At 48.3% G+C, this 19,664-nt stretch overlaps 1 protein-coding gene across 6 annotated transcripts in view; it reads right to left on the bottom strand.

The window, feature by feature from the left end:
• Dennd1a (DENN domain containing 1A) overlaps positions 1-19,664 on the bottom strand; it is a 479,814-nt gene that overhangs the window by 27,478 nt on the left and 432,672 nt on the right. The gene's annotated exons all lie outside the window — the stretch shown is intronic.

The following is a 19,664-nucleotide window of genomic DNA, read 5'->3' as shown; positions in this document are numbered from 1 at the left end:
ACCTGTGCAGAAGCAGGCAGGCACCTGGAGAGTGATGGGACTGACCACAGTGCTGAGCAGTCTTCCTTTGGCTTTGAGTGCTAGAACATTTGATTTGGGGTGCCCTCCTGACCTCCTACAGAGGCCAGACTCAACCCAGGTTAGCTTGGTGACTTTGGTGAACCTTGGGCTTCAATGTCCTCATCTATGAGCACCGTCAAGATAGGGCTGGAGGAAGTTCTACTCCTGAGGGATGAAGTGGCAGGGATGCTGGGCTATGGTGGCTGTAGTTGCCCAAATAAACCAGGACAGATGCCCTGGGGACAAAGATGGGCATGTGGGATGGGAGTGATAGCCTGTAGTTCAGGTGGAAAGAGGGGATGAAGAAAACCAGGAAAAGACAAAGGAAATACACTATTTTCCAGAGGACAGCCTCAGTGGGAATAGAAACCTTGGATTGAGGTTTGATAAGCTGTGGCTTAAAGAGCCTACAGAGCTGGGCAGGATTAGTGACAGTCATCACCGTGAACTGGGGGCTCCCTGAACTTCCTGATCCAACTGTGGCCCCCTGTAAGCAGCTTAGGGTACAGGGCCACAGCAGGGCCTGCTTATAAGGAACAGAAGTGAGAAGCAGAGACCACTAAGTGCCTCCACTGGTATGGAACATGGTGCTGAGGCACAATGGGCTCAGGCCTCTGAATTTCAAGTTCACATTCTCACGGTGAGAAAGGTTGTACCACAGAGCAGAGTAGGGCTAGGCAGGGCAGAGCAATCTCATCATATGTGTACCTTAGGACTCTAGTGATGGACATGCAGTTACACAGCCTTTGGGGGTCATTGGCTAAGAGTTCTATTAATGGTGCACTTGGCACTTCCTGAGTGGCAGGAAGGGTGGGGGCTAAAGGTCCTGAAGGACAGCACAGCACACCTGTCTTGCTGAAGGCCGCACAGGAAGGGCTCTTCTCCTGGATGCTGATGGAATAGCTATGCAGGGCTAAGGCCTGAGGCCTCACAGAACAAGACAGTATGTTCTCTTCGGCAGTGTATACTCTAGTAAGGTCTGACTTCTATCGGGGGAAAATGTCTTTGTGGGCTAAGCCTTTGGGTTGGGAGGGAGGACTCTCACCTCACAGCTCTTCTGCTTCTGGGCAAGTTTAGAAGTAGCTCTGTGCATGGGTGTGTGTCAGGTCTCAGCTGACCTCCCTGGAGCTACGAACAACTCCTTTCTCAGAACACAGTTGGGGACACTCCTAGAGCACAGTTAGAACCAGGGAGACTCAGGATGGGGTCCTGAGGATGAGACAAGGCATATTTGTGTCATAATCTTTCAGGTCTTTCAGAAAAAATCCTGGAGACACAAGGACCTTGGCTTTCCAACCTTGGCTTCAATCAGGTTATGCTGAAGGACATTGTACTTCAGGCATCTCTTTTATTTATATATTTTCCTTTCAAAGAATTTCGACCTTGTTTCTACCTTTTGAACCCCCTAGTTCTTGGTAAAGCAAGTTACAGGTTTAGCTCCAGTGTAGAGACAGGAAACAGAAGTCCAGAGAGGTCACATTACTGACATGAGGTCACACAGCACAAGAACTAAGGCAGGAACTCTCAGTCCACTGATTGATTCTTATTCAGCTGAGTGTCCCAGGTCATCTGGAACCCCCTTGTCCCATCTGTGTTAGGGATGTGCGCCTTAAGAGAAAACACTGACGAGAAGGTTACCAACATCTTTGTTTCCAAGAAAGGCAGGTGATTCATCAGAAAGTGGAGTCTACGCTGTACCAGATGCAGGGATCCATGGGTAAACAGGGCTAGAGTAGAGCAGTCAGTCACAAGGTAGGGGGAATATAGAGTTACCACAGTCAGTGCAAGGGCAGAGGGGGCATTCTTCTACCAGATGTGGGTGGTAGAGAGTTTGGGTGCATGGTACGGGGAGCCACAGTGCTCCAGGAGCAGTAGAGTGAGGCTGAATATATAGATGGGCAGCTTTGACTTGAAGGGCTGGTGGAGTTAGAGACAAGAGGGCCTTGAAAGCTGGACTACGAAGGGTGGTTTTTCTTCTAATCTAATGGGAGGGATGCAGTCAGGAACACAAGAAACCAGAGTGTTCTTGGAGCTTAAAATGGACAGGAAGCCAGGAAGATGATAAGATGTTCCTCTTTAGGAATGAAGGTCTGCCCGACTTCCAGCCCTGGGACCACTGGAAGAAGTGAACACAAGAGGGGGAAGGCCTGAGAGTGTGATTGCCACAGAGGTCCCAGAGTACAGCAGGACTCCATGGCCTTTGTCAGCCTTGGCCTGGCCCTGGGTATTTCTCTGCCAGCTGTGTGGGGCCAGATAAGTATTCATTGTTTGTGAAACCCACATTTACAAGGACAGCATCTGATTTGCAGTTAATTTGTTGATGCAGCAAAACACATTGTTTCTAAAAGGTCACAGGGGAAGTGGCATTGGAATATCAACTTAATTACCTGGGCAGCACGGATGGACGGGCATCCTGCGTATGGCTGTGGTATGGAAAACGTTCATCTTCTGGCACTGACTTGGGGGGGGCAGATAGCTTGATGTACATCCTGACATGTCTGGGGAGCATGTTAGGTGCATCATGGATGTCCAGGGAGCAGTCTGTATGTGTCATGGGCATTGCCTGTCCCATTGCCTGTCCCATTTGCTATCTCAGAGAGCCCTCTACAAACAGTGAGGGCTCCTGCCTTGGGTCACACAGGTGAGGGAGTGGAGGCCTTGACCAGGGACACCCAGAACAGGAGAAGACAGGCCTACAGAAGAGGTTCACCATCTCAAGACTATTACTAGCTGCTGGGGATGGTGGTGGTGGTTCTATGGTGTCTACATTGGGATAGGGGTCTATTTAGGAATGAATATGAAATCCCTCCATCCTTAATGGATGATCATCTTAAGACTAACCCTTCAATGTCCTTATGAGGTAAAAGTCACATTTCACTGTGGAGAAAATAGGGCCACAAAAGGTGATGAAATGTTAGTTAGAAGGTGGGGTAGTCACTGAGGTCCAAAAGGATAAATGCTTGATGAGACTCAAGGGCGGTGCATACCAAGCTTGGGTGTGTGAGCAAGCGAGAGGGAGAAGAAGCAACCTTCCTGGGAGGACAGCTGGGGAGGAAGCTCTGAGCCTCTGGACCCAGAAAAGGTGGGCATGACCAGTGGGGAAGTTGCCTGAGAGAACTGGTCTCCTAGGCTGGTCCCAAAGGTGACCTCAATCATTTCAGTGTGATTTGTGACCTGCATCATTCCTTCCCACCATACCCCATCTGGCTCCAAAGAAGGTGCTGAGGGGAAGCTAGATGGTACCTGGGTTTCTCAGTTTGTCCTGGGAATGTGCTAGGAAAAGAGTGGGTGTGAAAGAATTCACAATTACACTGTTGTGTTTAACGAGGGAAGAGTTCACCTGGTTAATTTTCCTGGCTAGTATTCACATCAATACTCTGACCTGTGTGTGAAGCAGACCCTGTTGGGAGGGGAAGACAAAGCTTTCTATGGCTTTACAAGGGGCCTCTGGGCCAGGAGCAAGGCTCTGCTACTCTTTGGGACTGGAAATGTGCTATTATGCAAGGTATGGAAATAAAAGAGGGCTTCTTTTGATATGTCTCCAAAAGGGAGTGTATTGAAGTGATATTTTTATGGAGTGTTTCCTTTGAAATGCCCAACCAGCTTCTCTGAGGCATGGCTCTCTTCTGTCCCCCGACTCCTGTCATTATTTCCAGTTCTCTTTGCCCAGCCACAACTGAGCTAATCCTGCTTGCTGGGGAGGATCAAATGCATGTCTCTGCTTCAGAGTCTCAGCCAGGCCAGCTGAAGCATACCAGGCCCTGGTGATGTGTTCTAGGTCTGAGTGGCTCAGCAGGGCAGGAGAATGAAGCCAGAGATCCTCGGTCCCAAAGCATTTGCAGAGGTAACAAGCTCTTGTCTGGTGGATATTCTTGTAAAAATGCTGAACAGGAGGGACCCTGACCTCATGGCTGAGGATAGAGTAGCCATCTGCTTGCTGAGAGTCCACTCACACAGTATGACAGGAAGGGGTTCACCCTGGAGAAGGGAGGTAGGGGTGTGGGCACTGCACTCTAGAGCCCCTTTGAGGACTAGGAGTACCCAGAACATGCCAGTGGTGCTGACAAGCCTGGTCTGAAGGCTCTGCCAGGGTCCTATTTTACAGGTAGGGAAACAGAAGTCTCTCACCTTCCATCCCAGCATACAGGAACACACCCGGGACGTGCTAAAGCCTCTGGCTGGCTGTTGCCTAGAGGGTGGTTTTCATATGCCCAAAAGCTTGCTGTCCTGAGGTGCCACCTGTGTGGAGGCTGAGAGGGCATCCCAGGACTGAAGGCAGTTCTGAAGGAAAAGTGCAGCACCTGTGCAGGGCAAGTGGTCTCCAGAGAGGACCCAGGGCTTGCTGCCATATCCTGCCTTCCACACCTGCATGCTGCGCTGAAAGCCTCTCAGGCCGCTCTGAATAGCCGCACCCTCTTTCCAATGTTGACAGGAGTAGTATTTTGTAGTGGTGCTGGTTAATTTGTAGTGGCATTTGTGGTTTGAAGCCTTGTCAAGATTCCTGATTACTTCCCGTGCAAGGAGCTTGGCTGACGGGGAAGTTCACATGCTGAACAAAAGCAGCCAGGCAGCTGGGAGGGAAGGCTGCTTGGTGGCTGGGTGACCCAGCCAGCTTAGGGGACAGCAGCAGGGGAGGGAGGAGGGCCAGACATGGGCAGGGGGAGGGGCCCTTTGTTTTCAGTTGGTGCAGGTGCAGGGCCTGAATAGGTGGCATCCCATTTGCTGCCATTGGAGGTCGGGTACCAGGTGCGGCTGGTGGCTGGGCAGGGGCAGAGGCTCTGGTGACTGTACTATTCTTTGCCTAAACAGAAGCAGGAGGCAGGTGCCCTGCTGTTCCCTCCACTTGACGGCCATCTGGGATCCCATCAAGGGTGCCTGGGCGACATTGTCCAGGGGTCTCATGGTGGTGAGGTGAGAAGGAAGACCTCCAGATGTTCTCTGATACCAACAGGGGCTGCAAGCTCTTAGCACACGCTGTGTACCAGGTCTGTGCTAGAAGCTTGGCAGACAACTGGTCTCAATATTGCTACACAGAAGGTGATACTGCCTTAAAAGGGAGAAACAGTGAGGCAGTGTGGCTCAGTGACTCCTCACAGCTAACAGGTAGCAAAGACACACTGAAGCCCAGGTGTGGCCCTAAGTGCACACACTTTCCATGATACCCAACAGACACAGAGCAGTGGAAAGCAGATGGTGACATATGCTGCTGGAGCCCAGGGCACTGCTCCCCTCCATGATGCTGTTCCCTGACACCCTGGAGCTCTCTGTACTGTGAAGTCTGCTCTGACCCCACGGGAAGGTCTGCTGAGAAGCTGCCTGCATTCCTCTAGGCCTGAGCCCTGCTTGGTGAGAGTTTGCACAGTACATTAAGGGTCAGGGCCAGCTCAGCAAAAGTAAGACTCATTTATCATCTCTGGAATGGTGTCCACTCCAAACAGTATAGCAGTAGGAAATGAAAATAAAAGCTTCCTCCTGATTTTGCAGTGGTAAAGATAGGAATACTCTATAACCTCTCACTTCCCAGCCCAAGAGAACATCCCTGTGCTTAGCAAGCTGTCAAGACACAAGCCTTGCCCCCACAGCCTCACCTCTTAGCCCATCACAAGTAGCCGTCTTTTGCTATCCCTCAAAGCACCGCTCCATCTTTTACACGCCTCTGTCCTCCCAATACACACTGGTCCTACACCAGCCTTCACTCTCACCTACCTGAGAGCCCTGCTGCCCCTCAGGGCTGTTTGTTTCACCTTTCCAGAGTGCTCTCCACTCTCCCACTCCAAAGAGTGGGGTGTCTTGTCTCCTTTCCTCCCTAAGAGGGAAGTCGTGTGTGTGTGTGTGTGTGTGTGTGTGTGTGTGTGTGTGTGTGTGTGTGTCACATCGATACTTCTGATGCCCAGTACAGGCCTGGCATACGGTAAGTACAGAATGAATGTCCACCTATGAGTGAGTCGCTAGTTAGCATCAGACTCTTTCAGATACCTGCACCAACTGGTTGTTATTCCCATCACTCAGGTTACTTGATCCTCAACACTAGTAGTAACATTCCTGGCTTGCTTCTGATCAGGTACCCTAACCTGCCAGGCTGAGCCCAGGGCTAGTCCCCAAAGCAAGAGTCCCCTCCCCTTTTGTGGAATGCAGATATTGAAGCATTAGGAAGCTTAGATGTGAAATATCCCAAATTTCCCCAGTGTGTCTGTTAAACAAAGATAGTTGGGTTGCTAGACAGAAGTGTTTTTTTTTTTTTTTTTTTTTTCTTCCCCTTTTCCCTTTTCCAGGAACAAATGGATGGAGAAACTTGGTTTAAAATTCCTGGACCCTGGAATACATTCCTATCTGTGTCAAAGTCTACTATCCAGCACCTCGGCAGAGTTTAAAATCCTAGCTAATAGGTTAACAACTGTTTTTCTTCAGCTTCAAATGAAGAATATCAGAAGGCTGGGGGAATATGCAGCTTTCCAATTTGTACGGACTGCACACAGCTCCCTGCAATGTGTGTTTGACAGGACTGACATTTTGTACCGCTGTGAGATGGGAAAATGTGTGACATTTTTATTCATGGTGGCGTACGCCCTTGTAATGATCAGCTCTGGTCGATGTGCTTACCGCAGCAGCCCCTGAGCCCTCGGAGAACAAACAGGAACCCGAGGTGCCAGCAGTTCGACTGCCTTATTAAACACCGCCAGGATCCTAACGAAGACCAACTGCTGGAAAATCTCACTGTCAAATCCTCAAGGACATTGTCAGCGCACAGCTAACTGCATATATTTTTCATTTAAAATACTGAAATCCAGCATTGTGCCGTTACAACCAAGGGGAGGGTGCCCACTCCAGTGGCCATTCTGTTAGCTACTTCTTCTGAGCTCCAGATGTTGGAGCCAGATGCCCAGTGGGGTTCACAGCTCAGAGTGGGGTGGCAGAGATGGACACAGACTCTGTGAAAACCCAGTCCTAGCTTCATGGTGGGGACTCAAAGTTATAGGGTTCTGGGAAGAGTCATTCAGGACATCAACTCACTGGCTCCCTTTGCAAGCCAAAGCGAATCTGCATAATTAGAAAATCCTTAGCCTAGTCAGCCATCTTCCTGGAGGTGCAACCCATTACATCCTGCAACTTGGTGCTAATCAGCCTTCTGCTTGGCGGCAGCCCTCAAGACATCTGCAGGAACACACGGCCACAGTAGGTGTCATACCTTGGCAGAGAGGCTGTGTGTCAGGGTACCCACCTGCAATCTCACCAGTTGCCTCAAACCAAAGGCCTCAAGGTCACCAGGCAGGAGGACCCTCCTTCCCTGCAGTGGTCATTTCTAATGCTGATGCATGCTGATGGATGGAAGCCAGTCACCTGGCAACTCCTTGCAGCTCCTGCAACTGTTAAACTAGGTGATTTGGTTATAGCTGTACACTAATGTACTGGTACATTTATTTTGTAAATATGCATTATTTATACAGTATCTCTATTTCCAGACTCCAGCACCTGATGCTACTTATTTATGGGATCCTTGGCGTAAAAGACCCAACAAGCTACCCTGTGTGGTTCCTACGGGTTTGCAAAAATGGTCAGTGGCTGGCTTGAAACAACCCATGTTCTTGACCCAGCAGCATAGGCTTACATTTTTAAAGGCATGCCTATAAAGCTAGTTTAGCAGATGGTGAAGAGCTGGCCATCCAAGGAGGGAGACTATAACAGTCCATAGCCTAGGATGGCAGGAGGAAGCCATGGGGAGTTGGATGAAAAGGGATATGACAGGGAAAACAAACAGGGCTTTAAGAACAGGAAAGCTACACCCATTTCATTGAAGGAGGCCTTGTAGCTTTCAGTTGGGCCTCTGCCCTGAGCTGCAGAGGAAGTACTCAGTAACTGCACAGCCTAGTGGATACTCCTCATCACAGGCTGTGCTGCAAGCCTCAGCCGAGGGTGTTGAGGAAAAATGCAGCCAGTGTCTAGCTTTGTGTCCCTCAAACTCCAATAGCTCCCATGGAAAGCACTTAGCTGCCTGCTGTACTCTGGCCTGTGAGTCTCCTCATCTTCACTCATATAACCAGCATCCTTGCTTGAGCTCCCCAAGCTCCCTCTCACCTCAAATACCAGTGATATTGTTAGCAGTCTCTGTAACTTACGTCTGCCCTGCTGTCCCGGTCCCAGTAGCCAATCCTCTGAATACAACCTGTTCCTGACTCCAAGCCACTCATGGGGTGCAATTTAAGCTCCCCCAAGGTTTGGGCACTGCCCAGCTCTTACCTGCTGGTCTCTGGTGCCCATGTTGGCCACTATTTCCCTGAAGTCTCATTCTCCTGTCTGGATTGCTCACCCTTACTCTTGACTCTGTTCAGTCCATGGTGAATATTATGGGGAGTCTTTCCAGATCCAGTGCGAATGTTCCCTCCTCTAAGATGCTGCTCTGTTCTCCATGCCCTGCACTTGTGCTCATCAGTACTTCTTCTCTATAGTGTTTGTGGACTGCCTCTCTCAGCCACTGAGTGCCAGGGAGGCAGGACACATCTCATTCTCTGTGATTCAGGGGCCTTGATCCCTGTCATGCCTCAAATGCATCAGATGAGTGAAGGAATGAGTTCATGAGGTCCGGAAAGAGTCAGTGTTGTGTTGGCAGGAAGATCAAGGCCTCAGACTGTCTGCTCATATGACAGGAGTGATGTGTGCAGGAGACTGGCATGCAATCTTGGATATAGGAAACTGCTGGTACCCCTATCTCTGCCAGGTGGGGGAGAGAACACGAGAACACCAGAGTCTCTGCTGAGCACATGGCCAGGCCCCTGGTGGGCATTCAGAAATCCTCTGCATTACAGCAACTGGTGCTGGGACAAAGCTATGTCCCAAGTCAAGGCAGCAGGTGCGAGTCTGAGGCAGGAGAGGGAGAAATGTAGCAAAGTGACCTTGACCTAGAGAGTCAACCATGCCTGGGGAAGCAGGTGGAGTTGAAGAGGGTGTGGGAGAGGTGAGGAGAGCCCAGACTCTGGCACTGGGTAGGCCTAATTTTGTACCCTTGCCTTGCCATTTACTGTATAACCTTGATCAGGTTGCTTGACCTCTCTAGGAAAAGCACTTGCATCCACTGTGCAGGGCTGTTGAGAAGGTTATGTGCCATCAGGCTTGGAGAGGCGTGCTCCAGTCAGCAGAGCCACACTATCATGAGAACTTCCTCAGTGCATTTGACCCCTTCTCACCTACATCTCTTGGTTGGTTCTGTGACTCCCTTCTCAAGGGCATGGGCAGGTTAATAGTTTCCCTGGTCTGGAGGCAGTGCCCAGATCAGGGATGAATGGGGATATGTGATAGGCACACACTGTGGCCACTGGGCTGAACTTCCTGTCTAACCAAGGATACTGAATCGACTCTTTCATAGTTTATGTTTTATTTCCTTTTTCCCTACTGGTATCAACTTCCCACCTCTGGCCCTGAGGATTCTAATCTGAGAAAATGCCTCCTTTGATCTCACTGCATTTGACTACCCACTCCTGTCCTGGTTTTAATACCTCTCTGTCAGGGAGCTGGACTTGGAGCAGGTCCAACATGGACCCTTTAAGAATGATGTTTTAAGGTCCTGGTCAGTGTCTTGGCAAAGGCACTCTATTGTCACCCTGCTGAGTGTGGATGGGCTTGAGGACATGGTAACTGGGTACCAAAGGAAAACTACTCTTGTTCTTGGCTCCTGCTCTATTGAACAGATAGGACTCACTCAAGGCACAAGGTAGGTAGGCCTGCAGCTCCTTTTTCTCACTTACTTCCAGGTCATCCCCCAAATTTTTATGAGGAGCTTGTCTGTGCCAGACCCTTTGAGGTGCCAGGGATAGCCATGAAACCAACACCATCCCTTACTGAGTTACTACCAGGAAGCAGCTGGCAAGGACAGAGCTGGCTCAGAGTGGCCAGGAAGCACCAGGGATGGCTCAGTGGAGTGAAGGTACTTGGGAAGGAAGTGCTGTGGGGTGTGTCGGGTACAGCAGAGGAAAGGCATTTCTGGTGGCAGAGATGGCAGGAGCTGATTCACACTGCGGTCTCCCTACGTTCAGCTTGGAGTTTTGACCTGGAGCCGATGTTCATAAAGAGTTGATAAATAAATGAATGCAAGGTCTCCAGGGCTAGAGAGAAGGAAGGATTCAGCCCAGTGTAGGGTGAGGTTGACAGAGTCTTACAGGGCAGGCAGGAACTGGCCAGAAGTGGAGTGTGGCTGGGCCTTGAAGTCTGGTATGCTATTCTGATTATACAGGGAATCCAGAGTGGGGTTGGGGAGTATAAGCTTGAGGGCTTATGTTAGTACTTGCAATGTTTTGTAATGTCCCCTGGGATGGAGAGGGGCAGTGGATTGATACCTTGGTTGAACTAGAGGAGGGGCAGGTTTTAGAAGACCAAGGGCAGAGTAAGCCACTCTAAAACAGAAACAAGTTAGACATAGACATCAGGAGGGCTGGAGAGAGTTAGCGGTTAAGGGTACTTACTGCTCTTGCTGGTTCCTAGCATCCATAAGGCAGCTCACAACTGCCTACAAATCAAGTTTCAGAGGATTCAACACCCTCCTTTGACCACTGCGGGCTCCTGCATGTACATGGTGCACACACATACACATAAAACCAAAAGAAAGTGATATTAGGAGATGTTGGAGCAAACAGAATGCTGGAAGTGGCATATACATCAGCCCCAGGGCTCTCCATCAGGGGATATCAGAAGGTCAGCACCTTGAAAGGGCACCATCTATGGGAAGGGAGGACCAAACACAGTTCCCAGGCACAAAGCCCACTCAAGAGTTTCAATCAGTCAGACTGTTCAAATTTTATGCCTTTTAGTTTTAGTTGGATTTTTCTGGAGGTCACACCTTGGGCTAATACAACAGTTTAAAAGGTAAGAGTTCTCCATTGTACGCATTGGAGAAAACAAGTGGTGAGCACTTAGGACAGGAGCGGGGAGTCTAGGACTTCACATGAAGTTACTGCCCATCCTAGAATGGCCTAAACAGCAGCTAAGTATAGTTTCTCCAGCTTGGAGGCTTCCCCATGTATCTAAGACACAGCTGGAAGAAGATGCCCCATTGGTCTTAGGTTAAAGAATCTTGTCTAAAGTGAGAGGGTTATTGAATACTGCACTCAGGTTGTAGTGACATGCTCAAGGTGACTCTGAGGATATGATGGGTCCTCCCATGGATTAGGTAGGAAAACAAGGCTGAGACCAAACCTGTTGCAGTTTAAATACAAAGGCCTTGGGGATGCCTCTTAGCTTGGTGACTTTAAACCAATAGCTACAGGACTGGGGGCTCTGTGAAGTAAGGTACTGCCATGCCTGCTTTCACAGATGTGGCAGAGAGGAGCCATCAGTGGTACTTTCTGATCCATGGCCTAGGTTCTTGGTTTTTTCCCTCACTTCTGGCTGTGGACTACTGCTGACCCTGCCACTGTCCATCCCAAGAAGCATGCCCACTCCTTTCCACACCCAGTCCTAACCTCCCTGGCATACACTGTGTTTATTTTTTGAGATAAGAGTTTCTCTGTATAGTCCCGACTGTCCTAGAACTCACTCTGTAGAGCAGGCTGGCCTCGAACTCAGGAATCCACCTGCTCTGCCTCCCGAGAGCTGGGTAAAGCTGTGTCACCAGCCCTCCTCCCCTTTAAATTTGGTGTTCTACTTGATGTTTGCCTTTGACTCTCTGCAGCATAGGCTCCCTCCGTTCTGGCTATGAACCCTTCTATGGAACAGAACAAGAGGCAAGGACAATTTCCTACTGGGCGTCCTACACATCATTAGTTTGATCTTGTCCTCCTCTCCGCCTCCTAGCTCCCTGACAAGAGCTACCCCTAATTCATCTCTTAGGTGTGTGCATCCATGGGATTTATCCTCAGCATGCAGGGGACCCTCCACCTGATGACTGCCTAGGAGATGGGCACAGAATCCAAGCTGGTTCAGTCAGTCAAGGTCATACCTTGTATGGAAGTTACTTCTTTTCATGCTGATCTTATACCTAAAGAGTGTGGTCAGCAGTGGTAAGTCAGCTTGCCACTGCATAGGAAAGCCTGTTGAGAATGGTACTTGAAAAAGTGGGGAAAGGCCTGGCTAACTTGATCTCACACCAGAATTGGACCATAATCACAGCAGATATGGGTAAACAATTTCTTTTTGGATTTTATATCTCTTGTGAGTCCATATATCCCAATTAATATAAATTCCTAATATATGTCTCTCCTTGGTCTTCAGAGCTGGACTGGCACCTGACCTGGCCAATACTAACCAACTTGTATATATGTCCAGACAGCTCTCCCTCTCACACACCAGGAAAGTACCCAGCATGCTTTTGGCTTATGGTGTCTCTACCAGGTGCAGAATATCAGTATACTTGTCTTGGCACCAACTGAAGCACAGTAATGTTAAGGAGGGTCTGAGGTCTGGAAGGTAACCAGAAACAAAACCTTACTGTGGTCCAATATCCTGAGATCCTTGGCCGCTGGCCCAGCTTCTGCACCGGATTAACAGTATGTACCCAGGAAGACACGTTCTCAGCAAAGCTGGGAAGATCCAAGCTTCAGGCCATCAGATGGCCTGAAGTGAACTCTGGCTTCTCCTCTAAGGTATCGAGAAACAGTGCTACTGTTCTCCCTCAGCTGCTCTTGCACCAGCCAGGTGCCCAGTGTGTATGACAGGTGCAACCTGATGCCCTAGCACACAGGTCCCAGGAGGAGGGTGGTGTTGGGGGAGATGGACTGTCACCTTGACCTTCTGTATCCATCCTTCACCTGTACACATTCCAGAGCACACTAGGAGCTCTGCCCACACTGCTGAGCTCTCTACTACCTCTAGCTCCTGGAAATGAGAGGAGTGCTTCTCAAGGAGGCAACACTGCACGCTGCAACAGAAATCTACTGACTTTCCACCCCAGCCTCTGAGTTTCCATAATCTAAGCTCTCTTTATTATGATGATTGATTGACTGGCTCATTAGAGCATGTATGTGTAGTGCATGTGCATGCATGTGTGTAGATGTGTACACCTGCCTGTGCATATGTGGAGGCCAGAGGTCAATGTCTGGCATCTTCCTCAATTACTGTCCACCTTGTTTTTTTTGAGACAAGGTCTCTCAGTGAATGTGGAATTGGGAGTTTTGGCTAGACTGGCTGGCCAGGAAGTCCATAGAGTCCACATGAATGGGCCCCACTCAGCCTTGGGCTTATACATGCACATGCCTCACTAGCTTTTTACAAGGGTATTGGTGATCAAATTTGTGTTGTTGCATTTGCATGGCCAGCACTTAAGCAACTGAGATACCCCTCAAACTCCAAATATGTAGTTTTTGAGACAGTTTTCTTATCTGGCCTAGACTGGCTTCCAATGTGTGGCAACTTTTATACCCCAGTGTCCCAAGTGCTGGGGCTAGAGGCCTGGTATCTGCAGTTTGTATTCCACATAACTCAGAGATGAGGGCCTCTCCTTCTGACAGCTCTGCTCTGCCCCTCTCACATAGGTCCATGTGGCTTTGGGGTACAGAGGAAGGGTGTCTCAGTCCTCTGACTTGTCCCCTACATCCTCTACAGGGCATTTACAATTGACCTTAGGCCTCACAAAGACACAAACAGTACAATGCAACAGGATCCAAGTTCTTACCCTTCAAAGCTGCCTCAACTTGGAAACAAATCCCTGTTTATGGAAAGGGAATTTACAAATAGTTTTTGAGTACTATTGGAATATTCATTGTTTCTTCAAATGAACAGAATTGTAAGTATAGCAACTTAAAATGAAACCAAATTACTCGCTGTACACATAAGGAGAAGCCAAACAATAATAGTTAATTAATTACAATCCAATTTAAACATCTACAGCAATAATAAAAGCTTTGCATGTTTACAGACTGCTAACTCCATGCCAGGCCCTACTGAAGACTGTGGACTTTTGAGAGGCTCATGTTCTCATGGGGAATGATCACAAGGCTATGTGAGAGAATGGTGTGTGCAGAGTCCTGGGGTAGAGTACAGAAATAGCTACCTCTTCCTACAGGAGCCAGGAGGCTTACAAAGGGACCTGCTCCGGGTTTGAACACACAGAGGTGAAGGACCTCCTGGGCCAGGTCAAGGGGGAAGATGGAATCGTTAAGGGGAGACTAGGGGCAGGGTAGTGAAATGGCTGTCTGCAAGGCCATGTGGGTGTTGCAACAGGAGTGTCGATCAGGAGACACAGCGTACGTGAGTGGTCACTGGACTGTTATCAAGGCTGTGAGAGAGGTGATGGAGAGGAGGGACTGAGCAATGTTCAGGGCTAGTGTGCCAACGGGTTCTGAGGTGGGAGATGAGGATTCGGAAGGAGTCTGGCAGGGAGTCTATGTTCGAATTGGGTGTCTGTGTTTGAGGTATCAAGAGAACATGGGACACCTCTGGAGGTGTGTGTGAGGAATGGCTCAATTGCAGGGAATGATGTGTGACTTCTAATGGGCAGAAGGAACTTCTGAGGACATTCAGAGCCAAGGGTGTTGGGGGCATTTGCTGGCTGGGTAGTGTTTTCAGCTCAGCGTGAGACCGGCACTAAAGGACAGGCTCATGCTTCTGGCCATATTCCTAGAGCTGGTCTTGGAAGTCCAAATCTCTGTCACAGTTTACCATATAGCTACCATGGTGCTTGATGGAATTCTGGCTTAGACAGTTTTTAAAAAATGGGCTGGGCATAGTGGTCCATGCTTTTGATCCCAGGCAGAGGCAGAAGGATCTCAGAGTTCAAGGCCAGCCTGGTCTATCTAGCAAGCAAGCTCCAGGATAGCCAGGGCTACATACAGAGACCTTGTTTCAAAAACAAAACAAAATTTAAATTATTTTATATGTATGGGTATTTTGCTTGCATGCATGTCTACGCACCATGTGTATGCCTATGGAGGCCAGAAATGGGAATTGGATCCTCTGGAACTGGAGATACAGACTGTTGTGAGCCTCCATGTGGGTGCTGGGAATTGAACTCAGGTCCTTTAGAAAAGCAGCCAGTGCTTTTAATCATTGAGCCATCACTCTAGTCCCTAAATAGCTCTTTAAACTTTACACTGCAATAGCTCAGAATCCTTTGTTCAAATGGAAGGGGAAGAGAGGTACATTTCAAGATGTAGTTTTTGGAATCTGTACACTGGAAAACAAACAATTACTCAGTTCACAGATCAATGAATTGTGGAAACATGAAGCAAGTCTGGAAGATCTGAGAACTGGTCCTCCACTTCGTTGTCAATGAGCCTTGGCAGCCTGCACTCAGGGCTAGTGGCAAGCATCCCTGGGCTCCAGCATCTGTCTAGTTCTCTAGCAGGGAGGGAGGGAGGACTGCACATAGCTAAGAGCAGAGGTGCTGCTGGTTCAAGAGCAGACATGAGCACAGCCAGATTGGCTTCCTTGCCAGCTGATGGCCACAGCTCAGCACAGATCTCCAAAGTACCCAGTGGCTGGGCCTTTTGACTAGATGCATGCAAAAGTTTCTATAGGAGGTGTGTGTGTGTGTGTGTGTGTGTGTGTGTGTGTGTGTGTGTGTGTGTGTGTGACCTCTGTTGACTCCTGTCATAGCATGGTGGTGTCCCTGTGGGTGTTCCCACTCTGCTTCCTCTCCCCTTCTAAAGCCATGGACAGGAAGAATTCCCATTCTCCATCCCAGAAAGCCTGTCCTCTGTCTTCTCACCCCTGCCTTGGCATAAGAACTTCTCTGGGGCTCTGGGAAGGGAATGGACATGCCCCACCCTCCCTTCCAGGCCCATAGCTCCTTCTTCCTAGTGCTTTTGGACAGCTCTGCCACTGTCTACTTATCCTGTGAGGAGTAACTCAGTCCTTTAAACTCTGAAGCAATGTTTTAGTAACCATTTAGCCTGAGGACTTACATAACATTCTCCTTTTACTCTTTCTTTTTATTTTTTATTTTTGTTTTCAAGACAGGGTTTCTCCATGTAGCTCTGGCTGTCCTGGAACTCGCTCTGTGGACCAGGCTGGCCTCAAACTCACAGAGATCTACCTGATTTCCAAGTGCTGGGATTAAAGGTATGCTACCACCACCCAGCTCTTTATTTCTTTTGAGTCAGCATCCCATGTAGCTCAGGCTGGACTTGAACTCCTGTTCTTCTCACCTCTATCCCCTCTCGAGTGCAACATCTTGCCTAGCTTTAGTCTCTATTTAAACAATTTATATTTTAGGGGCTGGCAAGATGGTCAGTGTATAAAGGTGTTGCTGCCTAGCCTGATGACTTGTTTGATCTCTGGGACTCACATGGTGGAAGGAGAGAACTGATTTCTTCAAGTGGTCTGCTGATCTACCCACCTACACACATGCTCTCTCTCTTTTTCTATTCATTATAGGCCCGACTCTATCATTATGTCCTATAAGGGTGGAGGCTGGTTGCTTTTATGTAAATAGAGACTTAGTCTCAGCCTTTAAGAGGACAGTGGATAAGAAACTATCTTTTCTCCTGGACAGTAGCCATTCTTGACACTGAGCTCTTCTTGCCAGCTGCTGTACCACTGCTGAGGGTTTGCACAGGGCCTCTTGCTGTCATCCTGCAGGATGTGTCCACGGGGCTGTCCTGCCCAGGCACCAGTGCTGGTGTTGTAAGACCATTTTAACAGTTCTGGTTTTTATAGGCCAGCTAAGTGAACTTTTTGCTTGTTCTATTTTGCTTCACCTTATTTATTTTTGAGATAGAGTGTCATATGTATCCCAGACTGGCTTCAAACTTGTGCTGTTCTCATCTCAGCTTCCCAAGGCCCAAGATTATAGACAAGTATTATTGAGCCTAGCTCAGCTAAGAGGACTTGAAAAAATCCACAGGACTGTGAGCCCAGGGTGAGGATATTTAGGAGGTTAGCAGGTACTATCTGGCTGGGTTCAAGTCCGACTGTCTGGAGTGCCCACACTGGGGATGTGGCCTACGCAGGTTCTTTCAGGTATTTGATTGGATATTTCAGCTCTTGATCCACAAAACAAGGCTGCTGATGGTCCCTTCCTTCATGTAAGATATTGTGAGGTGTGTCCCTCTGCCTCTAAGAAGCACACCGACACCCTCTAACATTACAGACATGTAGAAAAACAAGCTGGTCTAGGGCATTCAATCTGTGGTTTTACAGATGCCATGAACGAGGCTGGATGCACACCAGGTTCAGACTGTTTAGACAACAACACCAAGTAAAGAAAATACAAAAGAACGTAGCAAACATTTGAGAACTGGAAGAAAGCACCTTAAACTCAGGCTGGCCAGAAGGAACTGTGCTCCTGTGACCAATGGTCCATCAAAGAAGGCCCTAAGGAAGGACTGAAGGACAATCCACCAAGGGACAAAGCTGGAAAGAGTTAAAAAAGGGGCAGGTCTGTGGTTTCTCTGCCTCCCATTCCCCCCCCCCCCCCAAATCTGTCACCTAATGAAGAAGGGGCCAGCACAAGTGAGCTAGCTGGCAGTTCACTTACAGCAAACTGATTAAGAATGTTCAACCAACAGCAGACTGTAGACCTTTCCAGAGAAAATAAATAGAGTGTAGACTGTATGCAAATGTGTTTGTCACTTTGACAGCACGTCTCAATTAAGGCATCTTGCGGCTGTGGGTAGGCTCTGCGGCTGCAGTTGGAAGGGAGAGCCCACTGCATGGCTGATACTAGGGGCTTGACCTTAATCCGCATGCATGCATTAAAAAAAAAAAAAAAAAAAAGAATCCTGCCTTCCTGTATACTTGCATAATGCTGGCAGCCACGTGAGGGAAGTGACAAACGGGGAAAGCCACTTTCATCCTCTCCAGTTTGCAGACCTGTGAAGGCACAGACAGCTCTTATTTCAACAGTTTGGGGTTGCTTTTTTAATTGTTTATCCCCTCCCATGTGAGCACACACACTCTTATTCTGCATTTAGCTGAGAATGACATTAAAGCCTCTCTCTATTTCTTGCTGAAATGGGAAGAAGGTCTCTCTATTTCAAATAGGGCCTCTTTTTTGTGTGTGTTTTGAAAATGGAATGTTTAACACCATGAAATCCCTCTCCCTGCCCCCTCTTTCTCTGTAATGGGCTCCCAACTCCAGCGAGGGCTCCTTTCATGGGCAGGTTTGCATGTGCAGGAATGAGGACAAAGGAAAGCAGGAAGCTGACTCTGGAATGCCAGGACAGCCAGGGCTGTGCTTTCAGCACACATGGCTAGGGACTGGGGTGAAGATTGCTCCAAAAGGGCCTGAGCCCCAGAGGAGGCAAGACTTCAGGGTACAGACAGCAGAGAATACGAGGAGTTAGTGTTTCTGCTTTCCAGTACATGTCAGTTTCCAGAAAAGCCCTTCTAAGTGTAAAATTAGAAAAGTGGCAGATTTTCCCAATTAATGAGGTATGGACATACTACCAGAAAAGACAATTAGAATACAATGATTTTCATGCTTCAGCCACCTAGTGCTTCACAGTGACCCACAGCAACAGTCTTGCTACTTCTCCTTTCCCTTTTACACTTTCATTTATTTACTTTTTGTATACGTGTTTGCTTACATATGTGGGGTATGTACATGCAATGGCCCACATGTGGAGGTCAGAGGACAAATTGGGAGAAAGAGTTGGTTTTCTCCTACCATGCAGTGGCTGGGGACTGAACTCAAACTGTCAGGTTTGGCTGCAGGTGTCTTTACCTGCTGAGCCATCTTGAGGGTCTGGTTATCTTTATTTTTAAGTAGCTCAATGCCCGATACATACTAAGCACTTGATAAATGTCCCTCAAAACAAGAAAAGTTTTAAACACAGGACTCTGGGTCCTTTCTGAGGTGGACTAGCAATCCTACTTCCAGTAGATAAAACCCACACCGACTAGCTTTATCATACCTCATCTAGGCAATGGCTAAAGGATCAGGTGATTTAAGCTCAGTAGTACAAAAGCACTGGCTGAGCAAGTACTCAGTCCTTGGTTAGAGCCCTGGCACCAGAAAATCAACCAACCAACCAACCAAACAACAACAATAAATCTTGTGAACTCTTGTTACAACCATACCTTGCTAACTGAGCCATGTTCCAGATACCAAATCAAACCAAAAGCACCAAACTAAACCACACACAGCACTCACATGTTTATATTTGATCATTAGAGTGGCTGTTGGAAGAGAGGCAGGGAAGGGTACATTATCTTTTTAATTGAAAATACAACCACAGGTAGGAAATGGATGAAAATTTCAATTTCCGTAAAGAGTGTATCACTTAAAATCAAATGAATAGACAATTTTTTAAGCGCTCATATCCTTGCAAGCTGTTGGGTACAGAGTTGGATCTCTAACCCATAGCAAGGGTGTTTACTCCAGGAAGCACAACTCCCAATATTGATTTTCAGGAAGTACATTAATAAAGAACCCCTAATTGATTTTTTTTAAAGCCTTTGCTTGTTTCCTTTTATTTGAAGGTGCAAAGAAGGGCCTGGGATGCCAAAGTGTTCTAATGAGATGCTTAGCTAACAGGCACCTTAAATGCAGTGTCTTGGAGTGGGGGAGGCAGCAGGCACAGTTAATGACTCCATTTAACAGTGGAGCTAGTGAGGATCAATGCCATGCTGCCACCATGCAGAGTTTTGTAAATTCACCTTCAAAATATGTTTGTGTGGAACACTTGGTGATTTGAAGAGCATGGAGTTGCTTTGCTGAAGAAGAGCTGGGGTGCGAACCT

The sequence above is a fragment of the Onychomys torridus genome, chromosome 4, assembly GCF_903995425.1.
Source record: "Onychomys torridus chromosome 4, mOncTor1.1, whole genome shotgun sequence".
Lineage (NCBI taxonomy): Eukaryota > Metazoa > Chordata > Mammalia > Rodentia > Cricetidae > Onychomys > Onychomys torridus.
This window is presented reverse-complemented; position numbering and strand designations above follow the sequence as displayed.